Source organism: Neltuma alba, unplaced genomic scaffold (genome assembly GCF_004799145.2).
Source record: "Neltuma alba isolate B1F8T4 unplaced genomic scaffold, ASM479914v2 tig00007135_pilon, whole genome shotgun sequence".
In the NCBI taxonomy this organism is placed as follows: domain Eukaryota; kingdom Viridiplantae; phylum Streptophyta; class Magnoliopsida; order Fabales; family Fabaceae; genus Neltuma; species Neltuma alba.
Genome location: NW_021634684.1, coordinates 25,260 through 31,797, shown reverse-complemented (window position 1 = coordinate 31,797; position 6,538 = coordinate 25,260). Strand labels below are relative to the sequence as shown.

Genomic DNA, 6,538 nt, shown 5'->3' with positions numbered 1-6,538 from the left:
CCTGTCAGTGTAAAAAAAAAAAAAGTATCAAAGATATTAAAAGAAGTAAAAAGTGTCGCAGTTAAAGTCATGGAATTAATAATTGGCAAGAGAGAATAATCAGGCTACCACTTGTAGTTGTCATCGAGTAATTTTGACATCACAATTAATGAATCATAGAATGAAAATTAGAGTCAGTCGCATTTGATTGCACTTATAATCTTTTAACGTGCAACCTTTTGTTTACTTGTCATTTGATTCCCCCCCCCCCGGTTACCAACTCATTTGATGATTTTAGTCACACAAAGTTGTGTCAAAGTGCCTAGTAGTACTTCAGAGATTAAAGAATGATTTGTGTTTATACCAGAAATTCGTTGAATAAAGAATGATTTTAGGGGCTCATATAATATTATTATCTCTGGTCTTTAATATAAGAGCTAGTAGGGAAATTGAGTAATGGTTATAAATAGAAGACCCCAATCCATTCCCCCTCATATTTATCCAAACTAACCCTATTAGTTGTGCATGTGCTAAGGAAGTTTGCATTAATGGATAGTTTCAATCCAAATCATTTAAGAAGATATTTGAGAAAATCAACACATAGTTTTGACAATAACTAATTTAATTATTTTCCTTAATCTATCCAAATTAATTAAGTAGATCTTATATTAAGGATTGGGGATGGTATATCATTTTATACTTGGGGGTTCAAGTTCTCTAATACCCCTTCTCTTTTTGGTCCCATAATGCGGACAGTTTGTAGTTTGCAGAATAAATTTTGAACCATCTGTCTTTTTCCTTATCATAGTGTGCCGCAGGTTATCGAAAGATATGATCAGTACTCACAAATTGGGAGATTATATCATTCATCTGTTTTGGTAATATCATTATGCGTATTCTTTTTTTCCTGAAACTGACTTCGTCTAAATATATGCTTCGCAATCCTTTGCTCCGTTTTCCTCCTCCTTTAAATATAAATTAGCCTGAATTATGCGACACTATTCCATATCTCCTGAATAGTACAACTTATAAGCTCTTTTATATTATATATATATTTAGCTTGGTTTTGTTGAATTGTCCTTGCCATAGTACATTGTTCCGTTTCCTTTGATTTCAAAAACTTATCCCTATCCCTATCCGTCACTTGATTTTGTTTAATCACATAGATTCCCCTTTTCCACGGTTATATAATAGTTTTGTTTAGAAATGATGAAACATTTGGATTCATAGCTTATAGCTCACCTCCACCTAGCATAGGCCAAAGCTAAAACAGGATCCAAATGAGGTGATATCAAATGAGAACTATGAATAAATAAAAAAAAATGATTCAAGTTCGCCGACAATGTGAATAATAATGGTAATAAAATTTTATGTATATATAATAAAAGTTACGTTTTTCACTATGCTTGACCAGAAATTCAGTAACAATGAACTAATAGAAATCTCATGGGAATTTAAGAAGCTAATAAGCCTCAGGAATTGAGGTACGTAATACAAATATGTGTGCGCGCACGTGCACGCGCGCATGTACACTGTGAAGCTTTTATTATGGCCTCCTCTATGCAGAGACTTATATTGCATTAGTAAGGGGATGACTATACCTATAATTATATTGAAAGGCAGTTGAAGGGAGAAGAGCTTGAAGGATTGAACACAAAGGAATCAGATAAGCTTGAAGAACAAATAAAAAGTGGGTGAGAGCCGTGTTGTCAAAGCAAAGGTTTGCACTTTTGCTAAAAAAATTGATCTTACTTGGCCTCAACATGAGGGAGTTGTTGGCTAAGCTAATTACATATGACGGATGTGTTGGAAAAAGCTCATTTTGATAAGCTATTTGGAGTAGCTTATCCCAAAAAAAAAAAAAAAGAAGCTAAAAATATTCCCCCCCCCCCAACAAAATCTTCATGTAATCTTCTTCCCAACAATTCAAGTGTTAAACTTAATAAAATCACTTTTTTCTTTAATGTTAAACAAATTGGCCCATAATAAAACCTGACTAGTTCCTGTTGCTTATGCGGTAGCTATTATTGATTATATATTTGGAAATTAATTAGCTGCTAATGCGGTTGACTTAGCTATTATTAAGATGAAAATGCTTGTTTAATCATTTTATTATTTTCTCTCATTACAAAAAAGTGCCCTGGCTCCAACTTTTTAAAGATTTAACTGCAGCAAGAGCTTAACTGTGATTTCTCAAACCCCAACGAATCATCTTGAACAAATGGTTAAACCATGATTCTGTACAACTATGAGTTAAAATTAAGCTTAACTCCGGTTGTTAAGCAGCAATTAAGGCTGAGCTTCCTCCAATTTTCATAAAGCACAGATAGCGCAACTCACTTCAGACTATTCAAATGCATAGGGTTAAATATATAAGATATGATTTCAACAATACGGCACCTGATAATTTCTCCTCCTTATATACGTGCCTTCACATATAGTCTGAAATGAAATTAGTCTCTACCTCATAGAATGCAGAATAAATAAAAACGTAGGGAAATTTTAGTGAGAGAGAGAAATTATGTGTATTGATATATATATATATATATATATATTTGTATTATATTTCACTTGCTTTCCCTGAAATTCAAGAGTAATGAATCATAAATGTTATGCATAGTATGACAGGGACACTTTCAGCAAGCTCAGCAAGGAAGAAGCCAATAAGGTTCAGGAACTGAAGTATGTATGTATATATATTTATGTGCTATTACATATTTATACAGTGAAGTTTTTATTTTGTGCCTACTCTATGCATATACCTACAATGTTGTATTACTGAGCGATCACTATGTCTTATAATTGAAAGGCAGTTGAAGGGAGAAGAGCTTGAAGGATTGAACATAAATGAATTACAGAAGCTTGAAGAGCAATTAGATAAAGGTTTGAAACGTGTAGTCAGAGCAAAGGTTCGAATTGTCTTATCCACTTCTATGTTGCATCTTTATTTGTATATGTACCCGTGGAAGAAGGAAGGAGAATCTCCATGAATTTTGGATCATTTTGCAGACACTCTTTCAAACTTTCAAAACATAAAGATAAGTTCGTCAACTCCCAACATTGTTATATGTTGGGACCATGAGAAGCTTATCTTGTCAATTATAGATGAGTTTTGAGATGACATATATACTTATCAATAACAATAAAAGTCTATTATGGAAGAACCTATCTCCTGGACCTATTTTTCAGTTTGAAAAGTAATTAGGAAGCTATTTGTTGGTTTTTGCATTCATTTTCTTGATATAACAATTGAGGGATCGAACTCTCATTGCTTTTGAAATGTGGGGTTTATATTTTTGGAAATTCTAGTTTGGATAAAAGCTTCATTTCCAAACTTTTTGCATTTAAAAGTATTTATTCTGGATTTCTATTACCCACACCTAGCTATGTTGAAAATTTGTGAAATTGACTAAGCTGAACGGAAACTAATCTATATGGTATATGTTCAATTTCACTAGCTTCAGAGCGTCCATTCTCATGAGAGTGTCCCTCAAAAATTTGAGAAAGAAGAATGTATTGAAACATTGGCTATTGTGGGAGAATTCTGCTACTTCTTTTTTTCCCCCCCTCCCAATTTTGAAACAAAATTACTTCAATACATTGCTCCAATAATTTAAAAATCCATTTTCTGCTAACATAAAGAAGAGATTTTCCAAAGCTCTTGGTCAAATACCTTCAAACAAATTTTCTCGCTTAAACTACTCCTTCCAAACACACTATAAAGGATAGCTTTAGCGATTGTTTTATTGGGGCCACTTTGCTGATATCCAGAAATTATTATAACTAATCTGCATAGATGGTTCTTTTTGTGATTTGCAGGATGACATATGTTGAAAGAGATCGATGCGCTCAAAAGAAAGGTCAAGCACATTCCAAACTTAATTGTTGAAATCTTATATATTTTTGTTCAGTTATAACTTGAAGCTTGAAGAGGGAAAAAAAAGAATTATCATCGTCAAACTTTCTTTCCCTTTCCCATCCTCCTTAATCCATTCATACATGGAGAATTTGAATCATTAACATATAATGTTTGAAAAACAATCTACATGATTCTTCTATTTAATATTGATACAACGAAAAATTTTTTTATAAAATATGCCCTGTGGACTAAAGAATAGCAGTCTAAGACATCTATGGATTGAATTGAGTATTCCTTGGCTGTGTTTGTATCTTCATATTTAATCCGTAAGTATTAAAACTACATGTCTGGCTTTTAGGTTCCCTCACTTGTCTGAAAATGCTACTTGTTTTATCCGTGCAGAGAATCAATTGGTGGAAGAGAATCAGCGATTAAAACAGGTGACCGGAATTTTGAAGTTTTTTTCATTGTAAACCGTTAAATTTCTGTGTTTCTAATGTTTACAGCATCGAACTAGTTAAGACATTGATTTAAATTTTATTGCCCTGTTAATAGATGATCCTTAGTTGAATGGGTCATTATTAAATTGTATACATAAAAAAATCAGTTTTTTTTTGGTTGACCAAATTTGACTGACTATTATGTGGAAGCTTTTGAAAGCATTTTAAATCAAAGGAAGGTCCACTTCACTGGTTGAACCAGCTGGTCCAATCTAGTTCTCAAATCACTTGTTTTGAAAGAGAGTCTTAAAAGATGGAAAATGTCTGTGTTTAGGTGAGGAATCCTTCACAAGAACAAGGAGGCCAGTCATCTGAGTCAGCCAACACTGGCAGCATATTTGATCCTCCGCATGATGATGATAGTTCAGACACTTCTCTCAGATTGGGGTGAGTATAACTGACTTAACTGTCTATTCTTGCGCTTTCTGAACTATCATCATGATTTTGCTGGTATAGTGAATAGACTTGTGATTACATGATGGGTTGGTTTTATATAGAAACATAATACTGAGGATCTCAAAACAAAAAGTAAATTTCAGCAGCCAGATCTTTAACAGTTTGGAGGAGCATTGAAATCATATGATAATACGTGAATATATCCTTGTCAGAGTTCTGAATTGTCAAATATTGGGGATTGCATGTGTTAATTAGGGTCTCGTTTTAACACTCAACATTGAGTCACAAAGCCAACAGCCTTATAGCTTAGTGTCATGAAAATTTCCTGAAAGTGAGAAGTAATTACGGGTTTGATCTGACTTGTAATCTCAAACCGGTAATACTTGTTCTTGAAAAAAAAAAGAAGAGGAAGTCAAACAGTGAACTTTAGCTTGTCTTTGCAAGGTGTATTTAGAATATGTATTCTTGCATACACTTAATGTGAGACTAAATTTATTAGTGTGTGTGTGTGTGTGTGAAATTAAGGATCAGATGTGGATCTGTGGCATATATTATTAAAAGTTTAACTTGATTTTATTTTGTGTGTTGCAGATTGTCTTTATTTAAATGAGAACAGGAAAAAAAAAAAAAGATGATGAGGCACTATAGAGCAGAACCAGATACTCTTGAGATCATCATTCTTGCGGGTGAAATTGAACCAATTCAGGAGCTTTTTTCCCATTATTTCATGAGAATTTAAGTTTGCTTTTAATCCGTAAGTAGGTATTGGTTACATAAATTGACCAAATGAACATATACATATGTGTGTGTATACATATCCAATGGTGTTGTACATAAATTCCAAAGTCATGTATAAACAAAGGGTCCAGTGCTCGGCCTTAATGTGTGCAGCTTCATTCACCCGCCATGGTGGTGGTTATTTGACATATTCTGCAACCAAAAAAAAATAAAAAATAAAAAATAAAAGAGAGATAGGGAGAGAGAGAATTAATGTATTAGTACCCTCCGCTACTAATTGTAAAGCCTTGTTTACAAGTAAGGTTTTATAATTAGAATGGGGGTAGTATTAGTATTACCAATAAAATTAAGTATGAACTGATCATTCTTAATTAAAACAATACTTTTCAACATATGGATTTGATATTGAGAATTATTTTTCTGGTCTTATTTATAAATTACTGGTAACATGTTTTATTTTTAGTGATAGTACTTCTAATATGTTTTATGCATATTAAAAAAAATTTAAATTTATTAATTCTGATTTAAAATTTAACAATTTTTTAATTTTAGTCTTATTTAATATATATTATATTTTGTGTAAATAAAGTTAACACAATAACAATTAAAAGGTAAAATTGTATATTTTTATAAAAAATTCTCTTCACATTCATAAATAAGATTTAAAAATATCTTCTCTTTTTGCTTACAAATAAAACTAGAGAAGTATATGTTTATTGCTAAAACAAATTAAGAAAATAATAATTGTATATCTATACAAAAAATTTTCTCAATGTTTATAAATAAAACTAAAAAATGTCTTTTCTTTCTGTCCTATAAATAGGATTAGAGGAGTATATGTTTATTGCCAAAACAAATTAAAAAAAAGAGCAATTGTATATTTATGCAAAAAAAAATTTCTTAGTATTTATAAATAGGATTAAAAAATGTCTTCTCTTTCTGTCTTATAAATAGAATTAGAGGAGTATATTTTATTGCTAAAACAAATAAAAAAATGAACAATGTATATTTATACAAAAAAAATTTCTTAGTATTTATAAATAGGATTAAAAAATATCTTTTCTTA

General features: G+C 31.4%; 2 long non-coding RNA genes across 2 annotated transcripts; both read left to right on the top strand.

The window, feature by feature from the left end:
• Positions 1 to 816: 816 nt before the first annotated feature.
• Positions 817 to 2,889, top strand: LOC114751855 (uncharacterized). The gene is made up of 3 exons (XR_003740778.1): positions 817 to 857; positions 2,600 to 2,661; positions 2,789 to 2,889. It is a non-coding gene; the product is annotated as an uncharacterized LOC114751855 (long non-coding RNA).
• A 1,295-nt stretch (positions 2,890 to 4,184) lies between these two features.
• On the top strand, positions 4,185 to 5,350 carry LOC114751856 (uncharacterized). Its single transcript, XR_003740779.1, has 3 exons — positions 4,185 to 4,278; positions 4,613 to 4,725; positions 5,326 to 5,350. It is a non-coding gene; the product is annotated as an uncharacterized LOC114751856 (long non-coding RNA).
• Positions 5,351 to 6,538: the final 1,188 nt, after the last annotated feature.